Raw genomic sequence first — 13,200 nt, 5'->3', positions numbered from 1 at the left:
CCCCCCCCCCCGACATACGGTGTACTTAGTTTAATGCGAAATCAAAATATTAATAAATGTTTCAAAGCTACATGTAATTTTCTCTCCCTCCAATGCTAACCTCAAACACGTCACTAATGTAAGAGGTAGAAAATAAATTATGTTAACCTTCCTGTTAAACCCACATACTGTACGTGTGTGTGTATGTGTGTGTGTATCTCAAAGACATTTTTTGCTCTCTTTCAGATTTATTTAACTTTGACTGGATTTGTGTCTTGGCTGTGTTCTTCTTTATACTTCATTCCCAGTTGAGGGAACAAAACACTAAAATAAAACCACAAAGGTAAATTTGTATTTGGATTACAGTTAGCCTTCGGGCTGATATGGGCGGGATAGAAATAATGTAAATAAATAATAAATAAATATAGTTATTAGATTAAGACAGAATATAAATTATTAATTTCAATTTAAAATACTGTTTATATTTAATGTTTGCATATTTGTCTATTTTAAATTGTATGCTAATGCTTTTATTTTAAGCAACTTTGGGAGAAATAAAGCTGGATATAAATAATAATAATAATAATAATAATAATTATTATTATTATTATTATGGAACATGGCCACACAGCCCGGAAAACTCACAGCAATGATTAATGATTCTGGTCATTAAAGCCTTCAACAACACAATAATAATAATAATAATAATAATAATAATAATAATCCAATACAACAGCTGGCAGAGTGATCTTGTCTACTGTGGACTCATCTTGTTGTGTTAATAATAATAATAATAATAATAATAATAATAATAATAATAATAATAATGTTCCAATACAACAGCCAGCAGAGAGAGCTTGTCTGCTGTGGACTCATCTTGTTGTGTTTCAAATAATAATAATAATAATAATAATAATAATAATAATTCTAATATAAAAATACAATGGAAGATGATTAATTGGTCAACCAAAATCCCAGAAAATCCTCAATGGAAGCAATGTGTAACTTGTTGCAAGCGAAGTCTTATTATCACATTAAAATGATATTTAACCAAGAATTTTGGGAAATTTGTACTTTCTCTTCTCCTCCCACAGTAATGTCCTGGTCTAGCCCTGTTTACACCTAAATGAATTTCACTGTTTTGAATGGGATTTACTTCCAGGTAAACATTTTGTGGGATTTTCTTCTTTTACTTGTTTATTTGACATGTTAGACCCCTTCTACGCTGCCATAAAATCCAGATGATCCAAGCAGACAATCCACATTATCTGCTTTGAACTGGATTATATAAGTCTACACTGCCGTATAATCCAGTTCAAAGCAGATCATCAGGATTTTATATGGCAGCATAGATCCAGCCTTAGATAACATCTAAGGGAATCCTGGATTAAATCCATGTTGACTGAGCCTGCGCTTTTGCATATCAAACACATTTTAATGCAAAATGATAAACTTCAAAACAAATGCAACTTATTAGGCAAGGGGTGTTTTACTCGAAAATGAAGATATATATATATATATATATATATATACTAGCCATCCCTTGCCGCGCATTGCTGTGGCCCAGTCTGTGTATTTTGTGTTTTGTATGTGTATATATATGTGTATATGTGTGTGTATATATTTGTGTATATGCGTATATATGTGGTTTTGTGCATGCATTGTAATGTTTTTTTTTATTTTTGGCTTTTTAAGTCTCTTCTGTTGTGTTTTTCAGTGTTTTTATGAGTGATGGTCACTCGTTGGCCTGATAGGTGTATTGTGTCCAAATTCGCCCAGTGGTTTTTGAGTTACGTTAATCCCACAAACGAATATTACATTTGTGTTGTATTGTATTGTATTGTATTGTATTGTATTGTATTGTATTTCATTTCATTTCATTTCATTTCATTTCATTTCATTTTATTTTATTTTATTTTATTGCACTGCATTGTATTTTATTATATTTATATTTATATTTTTATAAATAAATATATTACATTCATGCTAAAATCTTGGCTAACTTAAATCAGCCCTTCTGAGTACAGCAATTATTTTTTCCTGAATGGATTCCTGATGAGGTAATGCCATTCAAGAAAGAGCAAAACTCTATGTATGAAATGCAGCTTTCTAGCTTTTGCTAACTACATTTTAACTTGGTTCACAGGATAAATCCACTTTTCTAATGTTCCGTCTAAAACTGCAATATCTCAGTATGCTGACATTTCAATCTTTCCAGTCTGGGTTGGGAATATGTATCTTATGATGCATGGTATATATATATTTTCCCTTCGCCTTTTATTTGTAGCCTCTCCAAGGAATTGAAAGAAGATATGCAACGCCCATTCCAGTGCCTCCTTCAGAGATGCCACCCCGAAATTCACATTTCTAGTTCTGAATAGGGATGCGCCGCTTTCAACTGTTCACAAACAGCAGGCTCTGTATTGAGCAAAGACATGCGCAAACTAACCCTGGGGTTATTTACCATCAAAGACATTTGCAGCACAACATTTACATTGGGTGGAGTTAGCGGAAATGGGGAGCATTATCACTACAACTGTCAAAATATTGGTTAGAAAGGTGAATAAGGTGAAGAGGAGGATTAAAAATATCCCACATCAATAGGATAGTTCAGATTAATTCCCCACAATATGTATCAACATATCCAGTGCAGCGCAGGTTTTCTTTTGGTGAGTATTTTCAACATAAAGTGATAATTATTCCGAGCATATGCACCCCTTAATTATTATATATTCCTAGCATCTGTACAGCAGTCCTATTGAATTCTTGGTACTCATAATCAAAATGGAAATGCTCAACTACACACTAATATGGTTTATGTTGTAGGTTAAAAAAAATTAAGGAACAGTACCAGACACCGAGTAAAATAAGTTTTATATCAGAAAATAAGTTTTAAAAGATTATTCAAAAATTATTGTTAAACTTTTAAATTAAAACTTATTCTCAAAGCAAAACGGATGAATGATAGATTATGAACCATATTCCTTACTTTTTCCTTTACTTCTCATCAAGCCGGGAAATCCACTCTGTAGCTTTAGACCTACAATCGAACAAACATACACACATTCGTTTCAATGGGATTGTTTCCATGCCTACACATCTCAAAATAGAAGATCGCAAAATGCAACTGACCACACACCTAAAAACAGCAATACTAACAGACAAAGTTTGATTTCAAAATGCAGGACTGTTTTGTTTAGTTATACATTTAATTTCTTTTTCATGCAAAATGTTACTCATGATGTAAAATGATTACAATTAAGTTTTCACCAACTCCAGAAAATAACCTGCCTATGCATTTTGGCCTTATTTGCAACTAATAAACCTTCAGTATCAGAAATATTTTGTTGTCAATATTGCAAACAGTCGGAAAACAAAAATAGGTTTCAAATAATATAAAAGACCCCCCTCAAAACACATTTATTATCTACCAAGATTGATGTGTGTGTGTGTAGGGGTGAGGTAGGGTCTTCATACAGGCATGAAATTGAAGTTTTACATAAAAAACCTGGTGATGCAAAAACAATTATCATCATCATAAATCTTAAATATACCAAACATATAGGTCAGATGTATGCACACTATTGCTGAGGAATGGCTAGCCCAAGATTATGCCCTTGCTAACTTACCTTGTATTTCAAAACAGGCTAGTGAAACTAAGGCTGTTGGAAATCTCAAATCTTTTGTCCACTGCAGGCTCAGTTCGTGCTTACTTTTTCCATTTTGCTGCCATCTCCTGGTGGGTAGAATCTCATGCAAAGCATTCTGCACCGCATAAAATTGGATTACACAACGACCGTACAGTCCAAATATGGTGTCAGCCCACCCCCCCTCCCCGAACTCTTATGTTTTCATGGCCAACCAATCAGACACTATTACAGTTCCAAGTCATATATTTTCAAATACAGCAGAATAGATACAGAGGTCAATACGACTTCTTTTGGCTCTGCTTCAGCAGCTGCTCTCCGCAGAAAAGCAGCATTTGCAAAATGCATTAGGCTTCTCAGTTTCCAGTTCAAACTGCTGGGATTTTGAAACTCTGCAGCAATGGTTGATATTTCCATGCATATTACAAATAGATTCTGAAGTGCTCTAGCATAGCATGCACCAAGGCCTCATCTACAGGGACTATTTAATGCAGTTTAAAACCAATATTGAAGTAAGTGATTACATGGTGCAGATGGTTACACAGGAAGTCCTGGAACCAACTTGACACCTGGATAGTGATTACACAAGGCACAAAGCACTGATGCATATTAAGGACCTTCTTTTGCACACTTTTGTGGTAGTTGTTGTCTGGCTGTCACAGTTTGAAGCTAGCCTTGACCTACATTAATGTAGATGGCTCCCAAGGGACAAAAAGTGAGGGATAGGCAATAATCTTTGCTCCCTCCCGAGATAACTGAATAATTGTTCTATATAGGGACTTGGTCTTGCAGATTTGAGGCTTATTACTTCTGAAGGACAAAAAATCAATTGCACTACGTTGGAAAGAGCACTACCAAAGCTTCCTGAATCGCAGCTCCAATGTGGCCGAAGAGGTTCTCTCACAAATCCCACGACAACAAATCAGGGATGAGCTTGCAGCACTCCTTAGTTTGGAGGAAGTCAGCAATGCCATCAGCCAACAAAAAAATAACAAAGCCAGTGGACCTGATGGGATCCCTGCTGAAATCTTTAAAGAGGGAGGACCTGAGCTGACACAACTCTAGAAAAAGTGTGGGTGACCAAGAAAATCTCAGCAGATTTCAAGGATGCCACCATCATCACCCTCTTCAAAAAGGGGAGAGAACAGACTGTGGAAACTATCGAAGTATCTCCCTTCTAACCTCCGCTGGGAAAATCTTTGCAAGAATCCTTGCAAATCGCCTTCTACCCCTCTCAGAAGACACCTTCCCAGAATCCCAGAACAGCTTCCACCCCTCTGAGGAACAGTGGACATGATCTTCACTGCACGACAGCTCCAAGAAAAATGCAGGGAACAAAATCAACCTCTGTCCATGGCATTCATTGCAAAGGCATTTGACACCGTGAATCGCAGTTCTCTCTGGGCCATCATCCAAAAAATTGGGTGCCCTAACAAATTTGTGAACAGTCTGTGGCTCCTCCACGATGACATGATGGCAACAGTCTTGGACAGCAATGGCTCCCAAAGTGACTTATGTAAGGTGGAAATAGGTGTCAAACAGGGATGCGTTATTGCCCCAACCTTATTTTCCATCTTCAGTGCTATCATACTTCATTTTGTTGATGGGAAGCTTCACACTGAAGTGAAATCATCTATTGGACAGATGGCAAGCTATTTAACCTCAGCAGACTGAAAGCCAAAACCAAGGTCACAGCAACATCTGTTATAGAACTCCAATATGCTGATGACAATGTCATCTGTGTGCATTCAGGAAAGACCTACAAGCCACTCTAAATGCCTTTGCAGAAGCCTAGGAGAAGCTCGGCCTCTCACTGAATATCGAGAAAACCAAAGAAGCAGATACGGTAGCCAGACGAAGCTTATCTTCCGCAAGAAGGCAAAGACTACAAAGAAGGTTGGAGTGTGTGGAGCCGGTCCAAGAGGATGCTGGCTATTAAGAGGTGCAAGTACTTCAAGTTGGGAGGGTGGTTGAGTGTATAGGTAGGTGGATGGATGAGTGGCTGGATGAGTGGCTGGATGAGTGAATGAAGTAGTGGGTGGCTGAGTGTATAGGTAGGCAGGTGGATGAGTGGATGGATGAGCGAATGAAGTAGTGGGTGGCTGAGTGTATAGGTAGGTGGATGGATGAGTGGATGTATGAGTGGATGGATGAGTGAATGAAGTAGTGGGTGGTTGAGTGTATAGGTAGGTGGTGGATGAGTGGATGTATGAGTGGATGGATGAGTGAATGAAGTAGTGGGTGGTTTAGTGTCTAGGTAGGCGGGTGGATGAGTGGATGGATGAGCGAATGAAGTAGTGGGTGGTTGAGTGTATAGGTAAGTAGTGGATGAGTGGATGTATGAGTGGATGGATGAGTGAATGAAGTAGTGGGTGGTTTAGTGTATAGGTAGGTAGGTGGGTGGATGAGTGGATGGATGAGTGGATGGATGAGTGAATGAAGTAGTGGGTAGTTGAGTGTATAGGTAGGTAGGTGGGTGGATGAGTGGATGGATGAGTGAATGAAGTAGTGGGTGGTTGAATGTATAGGTAGGTGGGTGTATAGGCTGGGTGGGTGAGTGGATGAATGAGTGAGTGAAGTACTTTTACTGAAAGAGGGCAGGTAAGTGGGTAAAGCTGTTTAGGCAAGGCAGCAAGACATGTGGAAGGGAATGCTAGATTGTTTGCTGCGAAGAGGTTGTCTTCCTCTATGCTGTGTGCTGGCCAGAATATCTTGGTGATAATTAATAGGGGTAAATATAAAAGCTATTCAGCAGGGTTCAAGCTGAAAGTTATTACTTTTGCTGAGCAGCTTGGAAAGAGAGCTGCAGGAAGGCAGTTTTCTGTAAACAAGAAGTTGATGCACAACTGATGGAAAAGTAAAGACAAAATAGAGAACACCAACACTCGGTGTGCAATTAGAGGGCCTAAAACAGGAAAGTTTTCACAAATGTTTGTATATGTGAAGAAAATGTGTGATAATGGCTGTCGTGTGTCTTATGAGATATTGCAAATGAAAGCACAGGAGGTAGCATGCAAATGCAACCTTCTCCCAACTCAGTTTAAGGCAAGTTGTGGTTGGGTTATGTTCATGTGGCAACACAATCTGTCTGTGTGAAGGAGAACCGTACTACATCAAAAGCTGTCACCTGATTACACCAAGAAGGTTGAAAGCTTTCATTGATTTGTCTTGCATAGGTGCAAGGAAAAGCCACACCACCTTTCTCAAATTGATAATCCTGATCAGACTGCAGTGTTCTTTGATATGTCCCACAACAGTAGTATTGTATTAAATGGGTCATCCAGTGTCACCATGAGAACCAGTGATCATGGGACATTACAGTGCATTATAAAAATTAAAGCTGATGGAAGGAAGTCTCCACCTTATATATGAACCATCTAGGAGCTAAAGATTGTCTGGGGAGGCCCTACTCTCGATCCCGCCTGCCTCGCATGTGCGATTAGCAGAGACAAAGGACAGGGTCTTTTCAGTGGTGGCTCCCCGGCTATGGAACTTCCTCAAGGATATTAGATCGCCCCCCTCTCTCCTGACCTTCTGAAAAAAAAGTAAAGACCTGGCTCTTTGAGCAAGCTTTTGAGAATGCAGCGAAATAGATAGCAAGGAACTATGAATGATGAACATGGAATGGCCAGACGATGTTACTGGATAACGTTTTTTACAGGATGACATATGATTATATGCTTTAATGGTTTTTATATATGTTTTATATTGTAATGGTGATTGTTTTTAATGGCACTTTTATGAATCCCTGACGTTGAATTGTGCCAATCTGTAACCCGCCTTGAGTCGCCGTATGGCTAAGAAAGGCGGGCTATAAATATCGCAAATAAATAAATAAATAAATAAATAAATAAATAATATCCTTTCAAAGAGGAAAAGAATGCCTAAGGGAGTACAATTTCCCCATTGAATTCATGTAAGAGTGCAGGCAAAGGATTGAATGGACAAAGGGCCTCAAAAATCACAGTCTGTACCAGTGAACAAGCCCTTTGAAGACCACTTGAAGACTACTTTTTACAATGAGTGGATAATGAGTAGTGATCATCAATTGACACCTGCTGGAAATGTGAAGAACCTGTCCTTAGAACCAATGTTCACATGTGTAATTAAGAACTGGGACCTTATCTCGGAGGACACTGTTGTCAAAAGCTTTATAAAAACTGAGATTTCTAATGCAATGAATGAATCTAAAGATGATGCACTGCGGACAGGAAAAAATATCTGACATGAGCAGTGCTGAGGACAGTGCACTAACAATAATAATAAACTTTATTTGTATCCCCCACTATCTCCCCGATGGGGACTCAGAGCCGTTAACAACATATAACAGCAATACTCAATGTCATATAATACAACCAACAGGTAAACGAGATATAGATTAAAAATGACATAGTAAACTTTAACATAGATACTGACAGCAATGATAGTGGCATGGAGTCCAACAAGTGAGATTAAAATATGTAAACATATAAATTTGTTTTTCTGAACACTCTTGTAAATTTTCTCAAGTTGTTTTCAACACCAGCTTAATAAAAAGTTATTGTACTGATAATAAAACAGGCATAAAATTGTTGACCCTGCAAAGAGGAGGACTGATTGATACTTCTAGTAAGTAAATCTCTGTGCTTGGCTGGGAAGAAATCCCTAAATGGAAGTTTAGGGTTAATATGTGTGGTATTCAATGAAATTGCTGTTGTGACTTTTTTTTTACATTTTTTTTCAAAACTTAGGAAAAAATCCCTAGAAGTAGATAGAATCATAGAGTTGGAAGAGACCTCATGGGCTATCCAGTCCAACCCTCTGCCAAGAAGCAGGAACATTGCATTCAAAGCACCCTGACAGATGGCCATCCAGCCTCTGTTTAAAAGCTTCCAAAGAAGGAGCCTCCACCACACTCCAGGGCAGAGAGTTCCACTGCTGAACAGCTCTCACCGTCAGGAAGTTCTTCCTAATGTTCAGATGGAATCTCCTTTCTTGTAGTCTCCAGGGCAGCAGAAAACAAACTTGTTCCCTCCTTCCTGTGACTTCATCTCATGTATTTATACATGGCCAGGTATGTAGCCGGGGGGGGGGGGGGGGGGACTTGAGGGGCTTCAGCGCCCCCCCCGAAATTCTCAGGGTGGTCCGCGAGAAGGCCTTACTGGTACATTATTTAAACTGTTATGTTTATTCTTTTCATGATCTGATCACCATGCTCAATATATCTCATATGCATGGGGGTATTGGGATAATGATACAAAAGGTTTGCTAGAGTAGATCCTCAGCCCCCCCCCCCTTTGAATCAAACTCAGCCCCCCCCCGAATCAAACTCAGCACACCCCCCCCCCCCCGAATCAAAATCCTGGCTACAGGCCTGTACATGGCTATCATGTTTCCTCTCAGCCTGTATGAATATTTCTGAAAGTTGGGGACGGGATGATCCCCTATTATTTTGTGTCCTTGTATAGAAAATTCAAGACGAATCTTGAGTCTTTGGAGTCTTTGGTTCCTGATTCCTGATTCATTATCCACGCTAGCTAGCTTGCTAGGTGTCCCTCGAGGCTTAGGAGAACTGCAAATTTCAGCATCAGCTGCAGGGATTTTTTATGATTTGGCCACATAAGATGCAAGTACAAGTGATATGCCTCAAATGGTACAAGTACAAATTCATAGAAAAATACATGACATTTTGTGCAGTTCTGACAGCTATTCAGATTTCCCACTCCCTGAAAAGAGAGGCAGGCTAGGATCTGCACTGGGATTGGCTGGAGGTTCCCCTGATATCACAGCCTGCAGGAGGAGATTGCCACGGCAGGAAGAAAGATAGCTGGTAGTTGGACAGTTTGAAGGACCAATCAGTTGCAGAAACTCCCCAGGAGGGTGTGAACCTGGAGGAAGTGGTGACATAGACATGCTGATGAGTGGTGACATAGATACACTGATTAACTCAAGTGTCAAGTTCTGTGCGAGACAAAGGGTGCAAGACTTAAAAGACAAAGGTGGTGATTCTAGATCAGGGGTCGTCAAACTTTTTAAACAGAGGGCCAGGTCATAGAATCATAGAATCATAGAATCAAAGAGTTGGAAGAGACCTCATGGGCCATCCAGTCCAACCCTCTGCCAAGAAGCAGGAATATTGCATTCAAATCACCCCTGGCAGATGGCCATCCAGCCTCTGTTTAAAAGCTTCCAAAGAAGGAGCCTCCACCACACTCCAGGGCAGAGAGTTCCACTGCTGAACAGCTCTCACAGTCAGGAAGTTCTTCCTCATGTTCAGATGGAATCTCCTTTCTTGTAGTCCCTCAAACTGTTGGAGGGCCAGATTATAATTTGAAAAAAAAAAAGAATGAATTCCTGCACACATCTTATTTGTAGTGCGAAAACACTTAAAACAATAAAATAAGTAAAATGAAGAACAATTTAAACAAATATAAACTTATTAGTATTTCAATGGGAAGTGTGGGCCTGCTTTTGGCTGATGAGGTAGGATTGTTGTTGTTGTTGTTGTTGTTGTGTGCTTTCAAGTCATTTCAGACTTAGGTTGACCCTAAGCGAGGGCCGGTTAAATGACCTTGGAGGGCCGTATCCGGCCCTTGGGCCTTAGTTTGAGGACCCCTGTTCTAGATAATCAAAGGCTTGCTTAGCCATTCAGAAAGTTAATGAATTTAAGTTTGCTGAACCTCCCCTTCCACAGGAGTGGCATACTTTCAGCTTCAATTGAATCGACAAGCATCCTGCTGCATACATACACAAAGGTTTTGATTTTGTCTGACTCTGGAAACATCTGGAGGGATCCTGGCCACAATTTCTTTTCCCAAGGGATTATGCAAACTGAGGGCACAAGAAGATACCTTTTGTCTTGAAGATACCTTTCGTTACCTTCTGATACAATTTATACATTTAAGAATTGACAGAGTATGCAAATAATACAAGTTACACATAGAATATCAAGTGGATACATTCATTAAAGGGTTAGATTTAATAGCGTTTTTAGAGTACAGATTTCCTGGTTTAGATGCCCAGAGGAATACTCTTGCTGTTGCTGAGGGAATACTAAGAGGAGTGGTGGTTCCCATGAAACTTTTCCTTGATTTGAGTCTACTGGGAGGAGGCTGATAGCCATGCAGTGGATGGCTGTCACAGTGTTCAACCTTTTTTCTCTCACAGTTGGCAGCAACTTCCCATCACATTCTAACATGTTGGCCTACTATCTTAGCTAAGGGTAGGTGGGAGGGGGGTAATGCCAGCTAGCTTACAGTCTATCAACAGGTGTAGGTTTGAGACATCCCGTGATTATTCTACACGTTTTGTTCAGTGCTCTCTGCAGGTGGCCAATTCTCTCACACCAGAAGCGACTTGCAGTTTCTCAAGTAGCTTCTGACACAATAAAAAAAGTTCAGTGCTATATTTTTAAAAGGTTGGGAACCTCTGATCTACAGGCTTGTTTGATAGCTTACACAAATCCCATAATCCCATAGAAATGAGATATCTTAGACAGAGAGAAAGTAGGAACTTGACCTTGCCTTTTCTGCTTGCCTTTGTAGATGGGGCCTTGTGACTTCTCTCTGTCATAAAGAAGAGGAATAAACCCAGGCTGAATTCCATCTTGTTTTTTCAAGGTCTGTGTCTTCTGCTCTCTCCTCTTCTGCAGAACACATTCTAACATGTCGGCCTACTATCTTAGCCAATTTTAGTGGTATTCTAAATACCGTCTTTTCCGGTGTATAAGACAACCCCCAACTTTTCCAGTTAAAACATAGAGTTTGGGATATACTCTATATAAGACTACCCCTCTTCCAACATACACCAAATAAAATTTAAAAAACATCAGATGTGGTATCAATATGGTAATTTTCCTATTATTGTACCTCCTTCTCTGCCTCTCAGATCTTGCACATGTGCACCTGCGCCGCTTCACTGCAGTCCTCAGAAACAAGATCTGAGAGGCAGAGAAGGAGATACGGTAATAGAATACAAGGATGGTCCAGACGGGTGAAAGAGGCGTATTTTTCTGGGCACAGCACTGTTCTACCTCTTTTTCCCCATACCCTGGGCATCACAGCTTGTTCCACCCTTCACTTACACCTTCCCAATGAGGCGCCTCCTCACCTCATCATTGGGACTGCGTTAAGTCACTTTGTTCCACGAATCCTGCTGAGTGGATTTTCTTCTACCGTACTTGTACAGTACCACCCTTGCTGCTTTCATATGGTTGCCACATATGGTGGGGATGTGGCCGCAGCCATTTTTGAGCTTCCCCAACCATATGTGGCAACCGCAGATTCTCCAGTCTGGCTCAGAAGTGTCAGCACCTGCCCTATAAGACAACACCTGGCGTATAAGACGACCCCCAACTTTTGAGAAGATTTTCCTGATTTATAAAGTAGTCTTATATGCCAAAATATAGTATTTCTTGAGGATTCTAAACTTATTTGCTACTTGCATTTTGTTTGTTTTTTAAAAAATCCATCCTTTTATGATGGGTACATCTGCTGTAACTGGTTCTAACAGAACTTCATTTCCAGTAAGAATGTCTCCCAATCTATTCCATCTAACAGATGGCACCAGTGGCTTGTGCAGCTTACGCTATGGAGTTTGAGGCTCGACCACATTCCCACAAAGGGACCATTTTTAAGTGAAGCAAAGCCTCCCTTGGCAGCAGCAGTCACTTTGATTTGTGCAGCCATTGTGGCTCAAAAAAGTGGAAAGTGCAGTGCCCATGACACTAAAAGATGGCATGGTTGCAGCCTATGGAGTCCCATGTGGGAGCATCAATTCACTTATGCACCCCAGAAGCACCCATGTGGAAGGGGCTGCAGTCTAATCCGTAGGTGCACATCAGCACATCTAGCTGTCCCATCCCACCCCCACCCCAGTAGCTTTGCTTCAGTATGTTGACATAAAGTGTAATGACATCAACCACTTAAATAATGGGCAAAATAAATATTGTCATAAGCTATTAATATTGAATGCAAGCTAATGTATCTCAATTGGAATATGCACCCTTTTAGCTCTTTGATTAATAACTGGTCAAACATTATGCTAGTTGACATGCTGGGTGTAAAATGAAATAAAGGTATCTATTTTTACTGAAATCTATGAGACCAAATGAATCCATTAAAAATATTAATGTTACTGGAAATAAGTGGCTTTTACACTCACTTAAATGTGACAGAGAGACGGAAGCATATGATAAGCAGGGAAAAAATGCTATTGCCAGAACCATTAATATTTTAGAAACCCCGGCACTGTTGGGTAAGGAAGTAGGGAAGCAGGCAGATGCATGAATTAAAAAGAAAATGACTTACATTTTCTCCATAATAGCACGCCATCAGAGTCCTGCATTAGATGCCACGCTGTGTTTCTCATTTTAAACTGCAATTCCCAGTGGCTTATGGTTTTGTGGTGAGCGCTTGCTTTATATACAAAAGTTACCAGGTATTTTTCTTTTATATTTATCATGCATATGTAGTTGTTAAAGAAGTCTATACAAGACCTTGGAGAGGTGCAGGACCTCCTCATAAATTATAGTAATTTTAGGTTCTGTGCCACATATTTTCATGATATACCTAGAAATAAAAACAGTGACTGTGTC

General features: G+C 39.8%; 1 long non-coding RNA gene across 1 annotated transcript in view; it reads right to left on the bottom strand.

The window, feature by feature from the left end:
• The window catches only part of LOC132775418 (uncharacterized), a 70,967-nt gene extending 67,288 nt beyond the window's left edge, over window positions 1–3,679 (bottom strand). Inside the window, exons 1-2 of the long non-coding RNA XR_009631532.2 lie at window positions 3,609–3,679; window positions 2,969–3,019 (exon numbers count right to left, since the gene is read on the bottom strand). This is a non-coding gene — a long non-coding RNA (uncharacterized lncRNA). The remainder of the gene's footprint in view (window positions 1–2,968; window positions 3,020–3,608) is intronic.
• Between the last annotated feature and the right edge of the window lie 9,521 nt (window positions 3,680–13,200).

This window comes from Anolis sagrei, chromosome 5 (genome assembly GCF_037176765.1).
Source record: "Anolis sagrei isolate rAnoSag1 chromosome 5, rAnoSag1.mat, whole genome shotgun sequence".
NCBI lineage: Eukaryota > Metazoa > Chordata > Lepidosauria > Squamata > Dactyloidae > Anolis > Anolis sagrei.
Note: the sequence above shows the minus strand (reverse complement) of the source record. Positions and strands in the feature narration are given on the sequence as shown.